Genomic DNA, 20,950 nt, shown 5'->3' with positions numbered 1-20,950 from the left:
AACTTCAGCCTTCAATATTCAATTATGTCAATTCAACATCTATATGTACATTAACTGATTGCAACAATTAATTTGCTCAAGGTATTAGAAAGATTCAAATCACAATAATAAAAGGTCAAGGGAGTTCAAGGCCATCATCTTAATCTTTTGATTGAATTTCTGCTTCGTGGCAGCTCTCTGTGGGGAATATTTTGGCATTTTTTTCCAGCCAATCAACTTCTGTCCTGTCATTATCATTACTACTGTGCATCAGGGGCACAATAACTTGAGAACACAGGTAATGGCTTGTAAACCAACATTTTATTGAAGCTAGTACTGATGTGATTGCCATAAAATGCAAGGTGCTTTTTCTGGAAAACTGTGCTAGTTAACAAGCCCTCTCACATTCTCTGGTTATTCCATAAATATTTATTTGTTTTTTTTTTTAAATAGCACATGTTCACATATACAAACCTGATTACCCACAGACCTTAGGACACTCTAACAAAAGAAACAGCAGCAGATTCTCATTCCCTTCTCCATGTGGAGACTATAGCTGGGGTACAAGCATATGGCTCTGGTAAAAACAAGACCCAATTCAACTACCATTTTGATCACCAATAAGGGACATTGCTTATTATTTGGGTGGATGGAAATCCTGGTGCGAGTTCAGGAATAAGGATGAATACGTTTAAATGTTATCAGTAAAACTGTAGAATTCCCATTAAAAATGTACTAAGTAATTTTTAGGAATTTAATAGAAATTCAGTTAGAATTGGACCATCTACTATTGGCAACAATTGCCATGACATCACCTTCATGTATTCCTATTTCCTCCTCGGGATCTAGATCATGTAGGTTTCCAGTAAAAATATTACAGGAGATGGGTAGTGAGGGATGGCTTGGGGATGAGGAAAAGGACTGGATAGCTAAGCAGCCACAGGAATCTGAACAGACTGATGTCACAGAGGGGGAGCAGTGAGAGAAGGTCTCACTGAACTCCCGAAGGGAAGATTTAAACTTCTTCAGGGTAGGCATACCTCGAAGAGACTTCGCAGCGGAGTAGCAAATCGTAAACACAAAATACTCTGCAGATGCTGGGGTCACAGCAACACTCAACACACTGGAGGAACTCAGCTACCGAAATCTTCCCTTTGACGGGGGTTCAGTGAGACCCTCTCTCTCACTGCTCCCCCTCTCTCCGACTCTTTGACCACATTCTGAAGCAGATCCGCTCCTCCCAGCCTTCTCCTTCCCACCCTCCCCCCACCTTCTTTATAGGGCCTCTGCCCCTTCCCTCTTCAGTCCTGACGAAGGGTTCCGACCCGAAACATTAACTGATTGTTTCCACGGATGCTGCCCGACCTGCTGAGTTTCTCCAGCGTGTTGTGAGTGTTGCTTTGACCCAGCATCTGCAGAGTATTTTGTGTTGATGTCACAGTTGTGGCCTTTCCATTCGGCACAGGGGCCCACAGCAGAAGAAAGGAAAAGCATGTTCACAGTTGGTGTCTCCAAATTCTATTTATGAACACAGACTTCTGGAAACAAGAAAAATATTACCAAATAAATTGTAAAATTAAAGACTATTGTTAAGCAGAAAATAAAAAAGAAATTTACCTTTTAAATTAAGTTCACAGATTCAAACAGACGAGGACCAACTTGAAGTACTACCTACAGCTAATGTAAAGCTCTCAGCCAATACATGAAATGTGCCAGGCCCTTTAATTCACAACATACAGAATGCTTCCCAACTCACTGGCAAGTGAGAAACGGATTGCCACAGGCTTTACTGAACTCCAGCTAATCATCACCATGATCAGGACACAATGTTTTTAAAGCTGTTTCATATTGGCTTTGCTCCTATATGGATTACAGTCAACTAACATGCATGAACCAGCTCTGAACTGTTTGCATGACCTGCTCAGTCTTTACTCCAGAATTCTTTAAAGCTATCCCATAAACTGCGTGCCAGTCTCTAATAATCATAAACTATAAGCATTTGATAACACAGAAAGGAGGAACCGGTGCTTAGATGACTGTAGCAGAATCAAGACTAAGGTAGCTACAACATTACACAACACACACGAGGTGCTGGAGGAACTCAGCAGGCCAGGCAGTATCCATGGGAAAAAAAGTACAGTCAACATTTCAGGCCAAAACCCTTCGACAGGACTGGAGAAAAAAAGCTGAGGAATAGAGTTAAAAGGTGGGGGGAGGTGAGAAAGAAATGCCAGGCACCAGGTGAAATTTGGAGGGAGGGGGATGGAGTAAAGAGCTGGGAAGTTGATTGGTGAGATGAGGTGAGAGATGGAAAAGGGGATGGGAAATAGAGGGGGCAGGGGTTAGGGGACATTACCAGAAAATTTGAGAAATCGATGTTTATGCCACCAGGTTGGAAGCTGCCCGAACGGAATATAAGGTGTTGTTCCTCCAAGCTAAGTATGGCCTTATTCCGACAGTGGAGGAGGCCATGGATGGACATACTGGAATGGTAATGGGAAGTGGAATTACAATGGGTGGCCACTGGGAGATCCCACTTGTCCTGGTGGATGAAGCGTATATGCTCAGTGAAGCAGTCTCCCAATCTACGTCAGGTATCATTAATATATGGGAGGTCACACCAGGAGCACCGAACACAATAAAATGACCCCAACAGACTCACAGGTAAAGTGTCGCCAGTTTAGGGCCCTGGATGGTAGTGAGGGAGGAGGTGTAGGGGCAGGTGTAGCACTTGTTCTGCTTGCAAGGATAAGTACCAAGAGGGAGATCAGTGGGGAGGGACAAATGGAGAAGGGAGTTGTGTAGGGAGCCGTGGTATTGAGTTCAAGAGCTGAGAGTGAATGCTACAGCTATATAGGGCCCTGGTCAGACTCCACTTGGAGTACTGTGCTCAGTTCTGGTTAACTCACTACAGGAAGGATGTGGAATCTATAGAAATGGTGCAGATGAGACTTACAAGGATGTTGCCTGGATTGGGGACCATGCCTCATGAGAATAGGTTGAGTGAACTCGGCCTTTTCTCCTTGGAGTGGCAGAGGATGAGAGGTGACCTGATAGAGGTGTATAAGATGATGAGAGGCATTGATCATGTGGATAGTCAGAGGGCACAGTTTTAAGGTGCTTGGAAGTACGTACAGAGGAGATGTCAGGGGTGAGTTTTTTTTTTGGACTCCTGGATAGGTACATGGAGCTTAGAAAAATAGAGGGCTATGGGTAACCTTAAGTAATTTCTAAGTACGTACATGTTCGGCACAGTATTGTGCTGTAGGTTTTTTATGTTTCTAATTTCCAATCTGTACCACTGAAGGATCATATGGGACTTTGTTGTTAAAGATTGTCCTCCAGAATCTTATAAACAACCACAGAGAATTAAGAATAGCAAATACATTTATTTAACTATCTTGTAGCATGAGGTTTCCATCCAAAGGCTAGGATAAATCAGAAGGACCAATAAATTATTTTCAAATGCTTTCTATGTGGAACTGTACTACTGAAGTACCACCACAGGAGATTAATTCTTCATCGGTAGCAAAACAAAAGTAGGTGTTAACCATAACTATCTTCTAATTGACTTTATACAACAATGCAGAACTCACTGATTCATCTTCCATGACAAGTATGATCCTCAGTCATTTGATTGCTTCCACACATAGAGGCAAAACAACTAACCACAAGTTAAAATATTTTCAACACAAAGGGGATGGCACAGTCCCACTTGAAATGACTGACATTTTTGTCTTCACAATAAATATTTGCTTTCTCTGGAAAGAATCAGCAACTGCTTCAGAATTTCATATCCTGGATCCAGCATGTAACTGCCATTACAGTCAGAAGACACAGCAGCACTACTATTTTCTTAGAAGTTTGCACAGATTCAGCATGTCATCTAAAACTTCGACAAACTCCTATAAATATGTGGTGGAGAGCATATTGACTGGTTATATCATTGCCTGGTACGGGAACACCAATGCCCTTGAACGGAAAGGCCTACAAAAAGCAATGGATATGGACCTGTCGATCACGGGTGAAGTCCTCCCCACCACTGAGCACATCTACACGGAGCGCCGTCACAGGAAAGCAGCATCCATCAGCAACAACCCCACCAACCAAGCCTTGCACTTTTTCACTGCTGCCATAAGGAAAGAAGGTACAGGAGCCTCAGGACCCACACCAATAAATAAGGCATCTGTTAGTTTTGCGAGAGCATGGATCTGTGTCTGCAAAGTCTTCACTCTCTAGGGCGCAGGCCTGGGCAAGGTTGTATGGAAGACCAGCAGTTGCCTATGCTGCAAGTCTCCCCTCTCCACCACACCAATGTTGTCCAAGGGAAGGGCATTAGGACCCATACAGCTTGGCACCAGTGTCGTCACAGAGCAATGTGTGATTAAGTGCCTTGCTCAAGGACACAACACGTTCCCTCGGCTGGGGCTCGAACTCATGACCTTCAGGTCACTAGACCAATGCTTTACCCACTTGATCACGTGCCACGTGTCCGGGACCCACATCACCAGGTAGCTATTACTGTTATCCCCTCTGGTTCAACCATTAGACTTTTGAACCAGAGAGGTTAACTTCACTCACTCCAACATTAAACAACTTATAGACTCACTTTTAAGGACTTTGCAATGCATGCTGTCGATATTTATTGCTTATTTATTCATTACTATTATTTTTCTTTTTGTACTTGCACAGTCTGTTGTCTTTTGCACACTGGTGGTTGGTCTATCTCTGTTGTGTGCAGCTTTTCATAGATTCTATCGTTTCTTTCTATCAATTGGGAAAGCCTGCGAGAAAATAAATCTCAGGGTGGTCTACGAACTACCATAAAAAACATTGAACTATGGCTATCTGCTTTGTGGTGGCAAGTTAGATTTTTTAAAACATTAGTCACAATCTGTCATGCAAGACAGTATTAACATTCTCTTCCATTATGGAAAGAAATCGGCCACATCCATTTCTAACAATTGCCCTCTTCTGGGTAATATCTCTCGAGTATGTCACATTTAATTCCTTTACTCCTTGCACTTCGATAAAAATGTTGTTTCATTGTTGGAATGGTATTGGAAGTGAAAGCCTCAAATAAAATATTGTCTGATGATCCAGAGATAGAAACATGCTGTCAGTCACTTAGATAAACACCCAGTACAGAACTGGCTTCATATTATACTCCGTTTCCAAATTTCTGCTCTGCTGAACCTAATTGTAGAAGCTAAAAACAGTGTTCACTCACAAATGTAAAGTACATTTATCTGCATACTGCAATTCAATTAGTGACATTCAGACAGTCTTGGTTTGGAACGTAGTCAACACAGATTCAACAGATCCCATTCGTTCCTGAAATTATCTGCTCTCCAGCAGGAAGTTTATTGGAGGGAAGATGTAATAGTGCAACAAGAAAGATTGAGAAAGATGCTAGGAAATGGGGTAGTCTTATTTGGCACCAGACTTCATTGTAATTGGCTGAAGAAGCTTGCATGCCATCATGAATTAAATATAAAATTTCCCCATTCAACAGGCCACATTCACAGGCTCTATTCTATATGAAAACCATCATGGAAAGAGTTTACCATATGCAGAGGAACAGATCTGAGGATACAATCAAAACCTTCTCAGAAAAAGAACAAAATATCCTCACTGATTCATGGGGATCTCTGGCCATAACCTCCCGAAGTGGAGCAGCAGCATTCAGGATAGTACTGAGAACCTTGAGGATACACAGTGGGAACGCATGGGAACCCGAGAGAAAGGCAGAGAGAGCACACGATCATCACAAGCAGCCACTATGCTCTCTCCAGAAGACGGCCGTCACACCTTGGCGTCAGTCACCTCAGAACCCACGAAACTGATGCAAGTCATCCTTGATCGAGGGTCCACCTAAAAAGTGGTGGAAATAACAAACGCAGATCCCTCACTCTGGTCTCCTTCAGAAAACAATCTTTCACAATTCTCAGTGTGCAGTATATAATGAAGCCTAACCAGAACAACACCAGAAGGCATCGAAGAAGAGTTTGAAAAAGATTTATGTTATATTTGTCCTATAGTTCTTATACCTTGAACATCTTTTGTTTCGACCGTAGTAGACAATGGCATTACAAATCATGCATACAATCACTGTAGCACTAAAATGTATAAACCAAAACCTACATTAAATATTTTTCACAAAAATTCGTGACACTAAATTAATTCAGGAGAACAAAAGGAAAATATAGTTAATGGCTCTTTCGTCTGGAGAAATAACAGGAAATGTGGCATTGGTGAAAAAAAAAAACAAAGCAGAGCAGGATTTTAATACAGAAACTACCCAGCATCCCTAATTATATAAAGGTTATTTTAAAAGGGCTGGTATTGCAGTGCAAGCTTTAGCTTATGTCTCCATAGTCACAGGTTTCAGCGCAAATTAGCTTGCGTGTATGGAAAAAGCCTGATCAGTTCTCAGATGTGTTCTTCTTCACTGAACATCCTCCTGGGAAAAGCTGTCTTGCTGAGCAGGAGCTGATTGCAGAATTAATTTTCCATAACTGCCTTAGGAGTGGCAGAGGAAGTGAGGTGAAAGGGAAAGGCAAGGTTTCTTCCATTTCAGTGGGACCAGAAAGAAACACAATCATTAGCTCCTTGACTCACAGTGATCATTAAAACTATCTTAAGAATACAATCTGTGGAGAGTGGCAAATCCATTCTGGATTGCTTCTTGCAACACACATCAAAGTTGCTGGTGAACGCAGCAGGCCAGGCAGCATCTGTAGGAAGAGGTGCAGTCGACGTTTCAGGCCAAGACCCTTCGTCAGGAGTGTGTTGCTTGAATTTCCAGCATCTGCAGAATTCCTGTTGTCTGGATTGCTTCTTGTCCACTATCACAGAGCAGCTGTTCTACCTGCATGAGAGGACTATTTTCAGTCAAAGTGAGTCACAGATATGGTGAATGTGTGCCCATAGTGGGAAGAGATCAGACATGTCTGCACAGGTTCTGACTGGAGAGATTTGAAGGGATTTGGTATATGTCACCAAAGAATCCAGCAAATTTCTACCAATGTATGGGGGAGAACATCATGACTGGTCGCAACACTACCTGGTATAAGGGTGCCAATACACATGATGGAAAAAAGCTACAGAGCATTGTAGACCCAGCCAGCTTCATCACAGGCGCAAGCCTCCCACCACCGGGGCAATCTTCAAGAGGCACTAACTCAATAAGTCCGCATGTGTCACTGAGACACTGACTGTCTAGGACATTTCTTTTTGTTACTACCATTGGGAAGGAAGAATAGGAGAAGACCCCTACTCAATTATTCAAAAACAGCTTCTTTCCCTCGGCCATCAGATTTCTGAATAGTCTATGAATATGACCTCAATATTCCTTTTATTGCACTATTTTAGCCATTTAATGAAATTTTATGGCCTTGCACTGTACTGCTGCAACAAAACAACTAATTTCACAGCATGATTCAGCAATAATATGACTAAATCTGAAATGGCACAAGTCCCTCAGCACAGAGAGGTGGGTGCAAGGCAAGAAAGATGCAAGTTAATCACCAAGACATTTTCTAATGTTGCCAAAGGACAACATGAAGATTAGGCAAAGTGAGGTTATGACATGTGCATCAGAACAGAACTGTTGTTTAGATTTGCTGGAAGTGCACAATATTGCAGTGGCTTTCCAAATTGCAGCATCACTACAAATTACCTGGGAAAAGAGAATTGCAAGATCCACCCCCTCCCCAAGTGTGCAATTCATTCAGTCTGGCAAACAAGCTTTCATGGTCTTGGACCCTGCAGAATACAAGAGATTCAGATGGCAAACTGGTGTATACTTCCAGATATTCTTGGTTGTAACAGCTCAAGGTTGTGCTATTTCACTACTGCGAACAAAATTCTGCCACCGATGAGGTTCTCAGTCATATGAATTCACAAGTTATGAAGCTGCTTCAGAAGGTAGACAGCATCAATGTCAGAAATAGAAGCCAAAAATGACAGACATAATTGAGTGCCATATCCTCATGTCCTAACATCTTTGATTGTGCTGGCCTGTAACAAATCTCTGATCGAGGAGTGCAGCCAATAAGGTCTGCCCTCGAGACAAGGAAGGACCTTCTAAACCATGAGGACAAACTTTCCTAGTTGCTGCCAGCACTTCAGATTGGGTCTCTTGCATTCAGTCATTCCGATTGAAATATAAGTGCTATAAGTGTGGATTTAATGGAGTAACCCATCACTAGACCCCACAGACAATCCCCTACCTGATCTGAAGGCAGGTCAGATAATACACTTTTTAAAAATAGGGTTAATTGCCTGCAATGAAAAACCAAACTGCATGAGGTTACATTAATTTCAAACTCTGCCATAATACATGTAATTTTAAGTATCTTAATTACATTAGACAACAAAGATTCTGCTTCCTGAATACTTTTGGGTGTATTGTATGGATTTTGGGCTACTGATCATGAAAATCACCATGAAATATCTCTATCATGTGCTATTTTTTTAAAAAATCACCAATATTTGTTATTTCAATTCAATAGGTTGCAATAGTTACATTTAATGTCAGAGAAATGTATACAATATACATCCTGAAATTCTTCTTCTTCACAAATGTCCATGAAAACAGAGGAGTGTCCCAAAGAATGAATGACAGTTAAATGTTAGAACCCCCAAAGTCCCCCCAGCTCCCCCTCCCACACATAAGCAGCAAAGCAATGATCCCCCCTCCCCCACCAGCAAAAAAGCATCGGTCCCCCCCCCACCAAGCACTCAATAAAGACACAGACTTGCAGTACCCCAAAGACTATTCAATCACCCGGTATTCGACATACCACAGGCTCTCTCTCGCTCCCTAAGGGAAAAAAAAGGTGTCCCTCTTTCATATTTCAATTAAAATGTTGCCCACAATGCAAGCTGGAAAGTTTTCTATCTTTAAACATGAGAATATCTGCAGATGCTTGAAATCTAAGCAACACACACAAAATGCTGGAAGAACTCAGCAGGCCGGGCAGCATCAATGAAAAAGAGTCAACAGTCGACGTTTCAGGCCGTGACCCTTCGTCAAGATTGTTTTCTATCTTGTCCAGGCATTCCTGGGCATGTTTATGCAGGACAGATGCTGCATGGCAGGACTGCTACTCCTGTCTGAGCAGTGTGTTTGTTTTCTCTGCTAAAAACAAATCCATTAAATATTGCAATTTCCCTTCAACCATGAGACCTGTGCTGCAAGACAACAGTCTTTGTGGACCAAAGCAACCACAGACGTGGAGTCTAGAGGAGGCAGGCAAAGATGCCATGATGCACAAGCCGGGAATGGAAATGACACGGATACGAATTTTGAACCTTTTATGTCAAGTGAACCTCATCAGATAACTCAATCTGAGTTAAATGAACTGGTCAGAGATTTGTTTGTCAAAGGCAAAAGCAGAATTACCGGGTTCAAGATTGCAAGGATAGAATCTGCTGTCACCAGACACAAAAACTTCCATTAAGGATTTTGATATTTGAGACCAATGTTTCCCAGGATAACAGATGCCAGGATTAAGGAAGGCGTTTTTGTTGGTCCACATTTCAAACAGGTCATCGATGACCGGCAATTCAAAGAACTTCTAGCAGGACTAGAGAAAAATCGCATGGAAGGCATTCAAGGATGTTGTTGAAAATTTTCTTAGCAACTACAGAGCATCAAACTATGAAATGCAACATATCACTAAAGATTCATTTCCCACATTCCCATTTAGACTTCTTCGCCAAGATTTGCAGGGCTGTCAGTGACAAGCATGGTGAAAGGTTTCACCAGGACATTGGGGTCATGAAGGAACAGTATCAGGGCAACTGGAATCTATCAGTGCTGGCTGATTATTGTTGGACACTTAAGCGAGAAGCCTCAAATACTGAGTACAAAAATCATCAACAAAGCATCATTAGCTTAGTTGAACTATTGCAAAGCATCTACACTGTTATACAATTTAAACACATTATATTCAATAAAAGTTAATTTCCTGTTTCTCCAAATTCCTACGATTCAAATCGCCTGAAATCATAATTGCGTTCAACTTCAAGTGGTCTACAGCAACCACAAAAAAAAATTCTGAGGAAACAATACTTCCAAAAAATGTTGCTGTCCAGTGTTATTTAACTTTATTTTTTTTTATGGAAGTTAACATATTCAAGATGTTCCCAAACCTTAAAATCAACTACAGGCTTTGATTGAAACCAAAGCTCCATCGCCAGTGTTGCATTCTGTTGTAGGATTAGAGCCTCTGCACTAGGAACCTTGTGGACTAGTCAACAATGAGCTGGTGAGGCCTCACCAACCAACTAGGGTTGGCAGAGTCTCAACACACCCAGACTGGGTTCATAATGGCACCTCCAGATCCACAGAATGAACCTTCTAATCAATGGGAGGGACGTTAGTATTGTGGAAAGAATCAAGTACTTGGAACAACACAGCTTTATAACTTGCGTAATAAACATAGGCAAAGGGATAGTAAATATAACGCAAGATAAATCACTGGATAAATAAACTTCCAATAAATTGTTCTTGAAAAGATCCATAAATAGATAAATCAGAAGTCTTGATCAGATAATACTTCTCAAGTAAACTGAAGTGTCTAAGGTAATCTTCCCAGCACTGAGGACCAGTCAAATTGATTGCTATATGCACAAGTACAATGAAAACCTTTCTGTGAATTAGCATTCACAAGAAATACAAATTAAACATAAATTGAACAAAAGTCAATTTTAGCACAAAGTTGTCATAGTGTTTCTAAACTGTAGCAATTAGGATTTTGCCAGCTAGTTTAAGAATCATGGAAGACAATGACAAGCCCAAAATTCTCCACATTGTCTTATGCAGTTTGATTCCCAAACAGAACCCAGCCACTCTACTATCAAGTGTACACTAACTATTCAAAGTGAGTACTAATGAATCACAAGTTTAAAAGTCAAATCAAATTTATTATCAGAATACATACATCATCGCATACAACCCTGAGGTTCTTTTTCCTGCCAGTATACTCAGTAAATCTATAGAATCGTAACTGTAAACAGGATTGAAGAAAGAGCAGGAACATAGAAGACAACAAACTGTGCAAATGCAAATATAAATAAATCACACTAAATAATGAGAGCATGAAACAAGATAAAAGAGTCCTTAAGTTGAGATCATTGGTTGTGGGAATATATCAATAGATGAGTGTAGGTATCCTCTTCTGTTCAAGAGCCTGATGCTTGAGGGATAGTAACTGCTCTTGAACTTGGTGGTGCAAGACCTGAGGCAATTGTACCTTCTACCTGATGGCAGCAGTGAGTAAAGAGCATGGTCTGGGTGGTGTGGATCTTTGATGATGGATGCTACTTTCCTACGAGTGTTGTGCTCAGTGGTTGGGAGGGCTTTACCTATGATGTACAGGGCCGAATCCACTGCCTTCTGTAGGATTTTCCACCCAAAGGCATTGGTGTTCCCATATCAAACTATAATGCAACCACTAATACACTTTCCACTACACATAGATAGAGGCTTGTCAAGGTTTTTGATGACATGCCAAATCTCTGCAGACTCCTGAGGAAGTAGAGGTGCTATCAAATTTTATTTGCAATTATATTTATATGAGGGATCCAAGACAGGTCATCTAAGATAGTGACACCCAGGAATTTAAAGTTACTGACCCTTTTCTCCTCTGACGACAACTGGCTCATGGACCTCTGGTTTCCCTCTCCTGAAGTCTACAAGCAGTTCCTTGGTCTTGACGACATTGAGTGAGAGGTTGTTGTGATGACACCACTCAGTTAGATTTTCAATCTCCCTCTTACATGCTGATTCATCACCACCTTTGATACAGCCCACATCAGCAAACTTGAAGGTGGCTGAACCAAGACGTGATGTCTTTTTTTTGTGTTCGTTTTCCTATAGCATCATTTTTTCCCCACCTCATTACACTTCCTCCCACCAAGTTTCTTTCATATTTTTCTCAATTTTTCTGACATCACATCAGCTCCAAAGATCCACTTTTCAATGCAGTCCCTCTAACATTGTCTTCCTTTTTTCACAAATTATCTTCTATCATTAACAAGGAAGTCATTACTTGCTCAAAAAGATTTGGATCCTCTGCTTACATAATAATTGATGCACCATCTCACAAACTACCCTCCCTTATCTGTCTGCAGCTCCCACAATGACCTCATTAACTGCCAGACAATCCACAACACTGGAGCGAAAGGAAGCCATCTTCAATCCTGAGGGACGAAGAATCTTCAAAAACTAATTAATGTATTAACTCCTGATAGCATTGTGCACTGCGAGGGAGCGACTACTTGGACCGCAATTTCAATCCAACATATATTAATTCAGTGTGGAAATAGTAATGCCAGAAAGCATGATGCAATTCAAATGAAATGCTCCCAATTACTCTGGAGTTAATGATACCATTGTGGAGAATGAACAATGGAGAGCGGATAATAAACAATTAGCACAAAAATTTCCTGCCAGTAAAATTCATTCCAATTTTCAGACCAGTACTTTAATTAGGTTTCCTGCTACTATGCACCTCATCATAGGCTGCTCTTGTGCTCAGCACTAAACAGGATATTATCAACAGACAGTATTTATGTAGCACCTGTAACATAGCAAAACATCCCAAATTTCCTCACAGAAACTTGGTGAGAAAATTTAATAGTGAGCAACATGAGGAGACAGATGATTAAACATTAGTTTCACGATGCTGGTTTTAAAAGGAGAGCCTGAACAAGAGGCGGGAAGCAATTTGGGACACTAAATCTTAATAGTTGAAGGTTGAGCCACCAAACAGTTAAAGGGGATGATAGTGAAATGGAAGGATTTTAAAAGGGAAATTTATTTTTTAAGCAGGCATTCTCCCTCTTTTCTACATGTTTATGACTTTGTAGATGCTAGCTACTGATACACACCACTGTGTAACCTGATAACGATGCATTTTGGAAGACTACACACATGCTAACAACAATCATATTTATCACAACACATTATCTCTTTTGGCTCTTTTGCTTTTTTTTGGAAATTCTTTTACCACTCAGTTGACATCCAATAAGGAGTAGAATTGTTTACTTGAATACAAATACAGAAAAAAAATATTCTGGTGACATCATGAACTCTATTGACCAACCACTAATACTATCCCTCCCAAGATTACTATTTACTATCTGAAACAAAATGTCTTCTCAGCCATATTGTCCTACTAATCCTGAACTTGCAAAATTTACCCTTTTTTTTTTAAGCGCTGACCACCTTTCACCTCCATAACATTACCTAGTGCCACCCTGCATTCAACGTATCTGCTTCTAAAAAAATGCTTATGCACATAAGCAGTATTCTCACATTCAAGCTGGAATCTACAGTCGGCCAAAACTACGTACACAATTCTAGGCTGAAACAACTACGCATAAAGGAAGTAGTATTTCACTATGGAAGGTACAGTCTTTCAGGCCAGACGTTAGCCCAATATTCAGTCTGCTTTCTCTGATGACTACAGATAACTTTCAATGCCACTGATTTGAAGGGCTAAGATTCTGGCTGGTATTCATTCCTCAAAGACAAATCTAATCATCACTCTCCCATTTGGAGGGCCTGGTTATTATAATTGGTTACTGGATTTCCTCTATTAAAACAGATGACACTTTGACATGCAGTGCTTTAGGATAACTTGAAGTACTTAAGACACTGTATAATGTAGACGATTCTCATTTGAACCAGAACAAAATTATTCCACTGCTCTCCAAGATGGTTTCCACCTTGTATCGCCTGTGAATCCAATTCCATGCAACTCTGCCACAATAAGCTAACATGCATCAACTCATTAACAGTTGCACCAAGTTAACTGACTCCTGCCTTGACCAAAGAACATTAAGTTATTATCATTGTCAAATATTTCTATAGCTTAATTATTTGTGTGACCCTCCATCCTACCAAGACCTCTATGGTCATTAAAATTGAGCCTTTTGTGCTTCCCCATTTGTCATTGCTCCATCACCGAAGACCTTGCTTTCATCTGTAGGGGGCCCCAATGTCTGATATTACACTCCATCACTTATATATCCTCTTTAACTGTTCAGTATTGTGAACAGCCTTGGGCCCCTTATCTTAGAAAAGATGTCCTGACGAAGGGTCTCGGCCTGAAACGTTGACTGCACCTCTCCCAATAGATGCTGCCTGACCTGTTGCGTTCACCAGCATTTTTTGTGTGTGTTGCTTGAAATTCCAGCATCTGCAGATTTCCTCGTGTTTGCGTTAGAAGATGTGCGGGCATTGGAGAGGGTCTAGAGTGGGTTCACATGGATGATTCCAGAAATGAAAGAGTTACCATATGAGGAACATTTGATGGCTCTGGGTCTATATTTGCCGGAATTCAGAAGGATGAGGGGGGGGAATCTCATTGAAACCTTAGAATATTGAAAGGCCTAGACAGTGGATTTGGAAAGAATGTTTCCCATGGTGGATGAGTCTAGGACAAGAAGGCACAGGCTCAGGTTAGAAGGGCACACATTCAAAGCAGAAGCAGAAAAATTTCTTCAGCCAAAGAGCGGTGAATTTGTGAAATCTGTTGCCACATACAGCTGTGGAGGCCAGGTGGTTGGGTGTATTTAAAACAGAGATTGATAGGTTCTTAATTGGACATGGGATCAAAGGTTACAGGAAGGAGGCCAGGAACTAAGCTTGAGGAGGAGATAAAAAATGATCAGCCATGATTGAATGGCAGAGCAGACTCAATGGGCCAGATGGCCTAATTCTGCTCCTCTATCTTATGGTCTTTAAAGTTACTTCTTGAAATCTATCCCATGACAACCTTCTTTATACAACCATCAGACTCTTCCCCCCCCCCCCCATGTAAGTATTATACAAAGCTCACAAGTGGCCCTCATTAAGATCTCAAACTGTGTATGAACCTTCTTTAAACAGTAAATGGACCATAAATCACATCGTCTGCCTCTTGCCACAATTGCAAATCTTGAAAATTGTAGCCATGAGATTCTGCAAATGGTGGAAATCTGTTCCACCAAGACCATTCATCTGGACTGAGCCCAAAACATCGAATGTTCCTTTCCATCCACTGATGCTACCTGGCCTACTGAGTTCCTCCAGCATCTTGAAAGATGCATTTCATCACATCAGCTCTTTATTGGCCAAGATGGGTTCTGAGCCAAATCCAAACCTTCTAGTGGTCCTCTGCTCTACCTCTACAGGAAGTTGCTTGGTTACAATAATGCCCATGCTAACTCCCACTGATAGGATCTGCAAACCATAATTACAAATACTCAAAGTTACAGTAGTAATGCACCTTACCTGTATCATCACAAGGAAGATCCTTCATGGCTTCAGCCATTTTTCTGCAACAATATAATCAGACAGCTGGCTTACTCCATTTGTAATTTCCTGTTCCCTTGGCCAGTCATAGCTTTATGCATGTCTGGTGATGCTAATCATACAAGCTATTGGCATTCAGTGATTCAAAGTAGCTTGTGATGATTCTGCAGCGTGTCATCAACTACAGGTCCTTTCTTCAGTATGGATAGGGCATTTCCTTACTGGGCAATCAAATTCAACATTGGAATAACACAGGGCCAGCAACAATCATGGATGACTATGCATCCATTTTGAAGCTCCTAGATGAAATATTATCAGGCACTGACTTTAATTTTCACCTTCTCAATATAGTTCTTGACAGAGAATTTGAAGTTTTGAGGCAAATGGTGTCTATGCAATAGGGGACAGTGCTGCGTCAGTTGATGTTACGCTTATATTTACATTATGACTAGATCAGTGATAAAGTTTCATCGGTGAAGGTGCCATAATTAGATTTAGGTTGATTAGTACCACAATGGCCTATAAGCCTGGCCAGCACAGCCATAGACCAACCTTGGGATGTATCAGCACTGTAAGGACACTCTAAAATCAAAATATCACTGCACACAACCCTCAAAAATCAAAACAGTGAACCCAAGGAATAGAGTTTGGAGTATTAGGGATGGGTTTTTAAGGCTGATTGCAGTTACAGATAAGTGAGTCAAGAAAGTCACAAAGTGATTTAAACTGTGTTTTATATTTTGGCCAAGTGAAGTACTAAAAACTAGGGCCAGCTGAATGGGTTTGTAGGATATGTTGTTGGTTAAAATATGGATAAAATAAACTCTGTATGAACTGCTTCACAGAAGGTTGAAGGCTTTCCAGGATTGCTAATCCTGGGTGTGACAAAAACAAGCATGAGCTGGGGTTTAGTTTACGTGAAAACCAAGCAACCCTGAAGCAACTGATACATCCTTGGTATCAAAAAGTCTACTGTTTACATTAATGATCCATTGAGCAATCACCTCGCCAGCAAGGAATGGAATATTAACCTGTCAAACTACAGCTGCTAGTAGAAAAGGAGAGGAAAACTCAAGAACTAGAGCTTTTTGTTTAACCAAGTAGCATGATCCCATATATGAAATGGAAAAATGCTGTTTTTAAATAACAACTTCAACTAGACCATCAACATTTGATTTAAAGATGCCCAAATACTGAAGGTTTTATATTAATTGCACTTCATAGCTGTATATACAGTAGTCACCTCAGTATTTATAATAGTTAACAATTTTGCCCAAAACCCTGCATACCAGTGATTTAAAGCATGCAACAGCAAATGCTTAAGGCCCCTTCTGTCTGCATAGCCTTCAATCACCATCCCTAAAGGCATCAGACAAGGGAGGTCATCCTGCCATAATGAAGCTCAGACCTTTACCAACAGCAGTCTCAGATTTCATTACCCCTTTTCCACATGTTAATATACTCACAAATCATCCTCATCCAGAACTAGCAGTTCTCAATATTGTGGGCAATACATCTGTGAATAACATGCAAGATCCTGGAAAGGCCAGATGTTCACTCTTTGGGCAATTTGAAACTGGTTACCAGATAACATTAGCAAACAAATTCAAACACAAAGTATTAAATTTGCAACAGAAGAATCCAAATTAATAGACTGATAATGCATTAGACAGTTTCTCCTGTTTTTGAAAATGAAATGGACAAAATAAACTTTGATGTAAGCAGTGCCTCAAGGCACAGTGAACAATAAAATCCAAATTGAACTGAATGATAATCCTAAAAACAGATTAAAGAAACCACTGTATACTTAAGAAAAAGTGAAGCCAACCAATATGAATCTCTAGCTTCTAAAAGTTATAATACTGTACATGAAGCTACAGTACTTAATGTGAAGAAATTACATAACTGAATACTTTTAATCAAGATAAAGAAACAGTCATTGTACCTTGCATTATAATCCTTAACCTGGAATGAAGAAACTAAGAAATATACAGCAGCTAGCCATTATCTGATGAAATATTGAATGGACTAAATATCCAGCATTCCATTTCTTACATTGTTGTATTACAGTTAGGTAGATTTATTGCTAAGATCTCATTACCAATATTGAGAGTATGCATCCCAATAACTAAAACGATTCATCATTTGACTCCCAAGGACAATCAAACTAAGCTGGCTTGCTAAATCAACATTCTAGCTGACTCTGCTGGTGACTGCTGATCAACATTCATAACTGTTAGATGTACATGATGCCTAACGTCTCAATGATATGGCATTTCAAAGACTTCTAGTTAAAACAAAATAGAGACTACCCATTTTGATTCCCCAGAATATCTGCTTTTACAACCAGCAAACAAAATGTCTTACTGTATAATGCAGTCAATAACACAAACTAACCATTTTTGGTAATGGGGGCTGGTAAGAAAAAAATGAATTCTATGTGCAAAAAGTAATAGAATTTACACTTAATGTGATTCCTAATGCAACATACAATAAATGTTCTGAATGAATCAAAAGAAAAACAGGAAAAAATGGACATGATCCAATTAGAAGTATTTGGGTAATTGCGATAAAGCATTGTGGTATTACTGAAATTTCAAAGCAGGCCACATTGTTTTTCTTTTCCTCTGGCATGGTTACAACCATTTCTTTGTACTGCCAATTTCCACATCATTACTGCAATTTCCAATTTACATTGTTGTCAAAAACAGATGTAATTTTCATTACTTCACATTAAATTGTTGAAATGTTATGAAAATGCCTTTATTTCCTACAAAAGACCAGATAACATTTACAGGCATACATTTAAAAACTTATTTCCTTTTTTTTAAAAAAAATGGTGGATGAGACAATAACACTGCCATTTTTAAGCACAAAAGGATTTACAAAGATCAAGAGGGTGTGCCAAACTTCAACCACCCAATTAAGCAAGGGAAACACATTGTGATCAAATTAGTTCATTTTACATTAAAGGATAAGTACTGTTCTTTACCTCGAAATTCCAAAGCCTCCAAGAAAGGAATATATGAAAAATATAAATTGTATAAGATAAAACTGCAGCAGTATTGCAAAATCAGAGCAGATCACAAAAGAAATCTTTATTTCTGAAATGCACAGATGACTTGGGACTTAATGTTTGAATACTTTTGCACTGACAATTTTAGCTATCAGATTCAATGATTTATTTGGCAGGAAACAAAAGCAATCAACCTTTGTTGTTGGGTAAATGAAAGAGGGGTAAAGGAGAGGCAGGAGTAGAAACAAATGCTTATTTTAAGCTTGGTTTGACAGAATCTCTCAAAATTATGCCACACATTGTTTCAAGCATGAATGTAATTGTATGTACATTAATTACACCTGGAGTCCAAAATTACAATATCGTCAACGTTAATTACATAAAATGAGTATTTCACGAATTATTTGTTGTAGAATTTGTGCTTTACGTTTGAGAACACATTTTGTTGAATAAAATTAAACCTGTTCGGAATTAAGCTGAAATCCTCGAGACATTCTTTATTAGCACAGCTGAAGGACAAAACAACATGCTATTATAGTGCGTCGACAATGGTATGAAACGTTAACCCGAGTTTAAAAACAGTGAATAAAAAACGACCTGCATTTATCAAAGATGTGTTGGGGAGAAAGGAAGAAATGAATTTAAGCGCTCAGTACTGTTTCCATTGTAAACCAACACATATCTTATTTTAACCATTTATAAACCTAAACAATGAACCTCCAAAGACTTATATGCCATTATCTGGCTTTGCAAAGGCAGGAATAAATATTTGTAGCTTCAGTGCAGATAAATGAAGAACAATTTCAATTGGTTGAAATCAAAAGCAAAGTAACTAAACAGAAATATACGAGACTAGCCAGACGGGAAATTGAAGAGCGCCAATCACTTCCTACTTTCTTGGGAGGGCTGGGAGAACCAATTAAGAGACTCAAGGCAGATGATCCGTTATTTGGAATGCAATTTAAAACCATCGATCCCGCAGGGCGATGCACCAAAAAGATGCAGACACAAATCATCAGGTTGCAGCAGATGGAGAGGGGAACAGATTGTGAGAAGACGGCGAGATGGAACCCAAAAAACGTGCACGAGTTGGCGGCTCTGTTCTCCTGCGGCGGCCACTACACACGACTGAAATGTAAACATTCAGCCAAGTGCTGTCCAATCATTTCTGCCTGCTCCAAGCTGATTTATGCACTGAACGTGCTCGGATCGCTTTTTCTCAAGCCACACGTCAATAAGAAGTGCATACCGATCTCCCCATAATATAAAAAAACCGATGTTACAGCACCTACCACTGTCCTCAATCATCTGTGCATGAAACAAAACGGCAGACTACCTCGCCCCTCTCCTTGAAATGGAGCTCGCAATTTCCCTCCTGCTGCCTCGGGCAATAACAACAATCAACTTTAATAAAATTGCCCCGGCTTTAACATCACGACCTCTCCGAGAACCAAGCGCTAGATCACAGAGACACTTCGCGGATTTGAAAGCAGTGGACTAGACGTGTTGAGATTCTCAATGGCACAAGTCCCCCACTACCTTCACTTGTACGTGTTTTCAATCCTGCTGTTCATCTGACTCCTTCACTATCTCTCTCTGCCACTACTCTCCCTTCGTCCCCACGTTCTCCATAACAGAATCAATTGTGCTTCCCTCGTACTCATCTGTTAGCCACTCAATTTTATATCCTACGGTCTTGCAATAGTATTTGGAAAATAAATATTTTTTGTTAGAGTGGCGCAGCGCATTCAGCACTTTTACACCGCAACCAGCAATAACCCATCACTCCATCCGCTTTCTTTTTAAACAGCGTTCCCCACGAGCTTCTTTCTGTCCACTTATCCACATCTTCAGCGCCTTTTATTTAAAAGAGAAAAACAAGATCAACACTAGTTATTGCTCACTCACGCTAACTCCGATTTTCTTTCCCTTCTGACACTTCGAAACCAGCCTTCCGACAAGCAGCCGCAATCACAGTTCGCCTCGCACTGTCTGCCGCAATCCCTGTCCCCGTTGCCCCCTTGACGCTGTCAGAGGAATCGCGACCCTCAGCACCTTCGTCGCCCTCCAGCCGCACTCACCGCCGCTGCGCCAGCACCGTCCGCGCGCTGAGACTGGCTCCGAATGTGAAGGCGCTGAACGTTCTACCGCGGCCAGCACGAAATTCTTCACATTCCATACGCCGCGCTCAGCCTCCCGACTCCAGGTTCCAAAAATCACCGCAATCCCGGAAGAGGTTCCCCGCCCCCCTCCTCCCAAACCAATGCGCAATCCGGCGGAAGTGACCCTCTTCCCTGGGAATGCGTAAACAGTGGGAAAGAATTCCTTGGGGAATAACAGAGAGAAGCATGTGGAGAAACTAGTGGGAGTGCAGTTTTGAGCTAGCGGGAGTTTGTTCCAAATGAAAGTTAATGGCGTGCATTTCATTTTAATAAACGCAATTGGATGGCAATTTATAGAACTTGTCATAGCCTCACTCTTCTACAAAATAAACGTTACTTTTTTTTGTTTAGAGTTAGATGTTCACAATTTACGAGTAATTATGAACATACTTATATTTTAAATGAAGACCTTTTTCTTCACAAATAAATTGTGTCGATGGTTTTTTTAAATTATAAAATGAAATGTCGGGGCAGACGCAG

The 20,950-nt window shown here is 40.5% G+C and overlaps 1 protein-coding gene across 6 annotated transcripts in view; it reads right to left on the bottom strand.

Moving 5' to 3' along the window:
* Positions 1 to 20,534, bottom strand: part of LOC140195097 (amyloid beta precursor protein binding family B member 2-like) — a 287,117-nt gene extending 266,583 nt beyond the window's left edge. For 5 of the 6 annotated variants that reach the window (XM_072252813.1, XM_072252811.1, XM_072252814.1 and 2 more), the window contains exon 1: positions 20,217 to 20,534. The gene's annotated coding sequence lies outside the window, so the exon portion shown is untranslated. The remainder of the gene's footprint in view (positions 1 to 20,216) is intronic. The other variant, XM_072252812.1, reaches the window with a different exon arrangement.
* Positions 20,535 to 20,950: the final 416 nt, after the last annotated feature.

Source organism: Mobula birostris, chromosome 3 (assembly GCF_030028105.1).
Source record: "Mobula birostris isolate sMobBir1 chromosome 3, sMobBir1.hap1, whole genome shotgun sequence".
Taxonomy (NCBI): domain Eukaryota; kingdom Metazoa; phylum Chordata; class Chondrichthyes; order Myliobatiformes; family Myliobatidae; genus Mobula; species Mobula birostris.
Note: the sequence above shows the minus strand (reverse complement) of the source record. Positions and strands in the feature narration are given on the sequence as shown.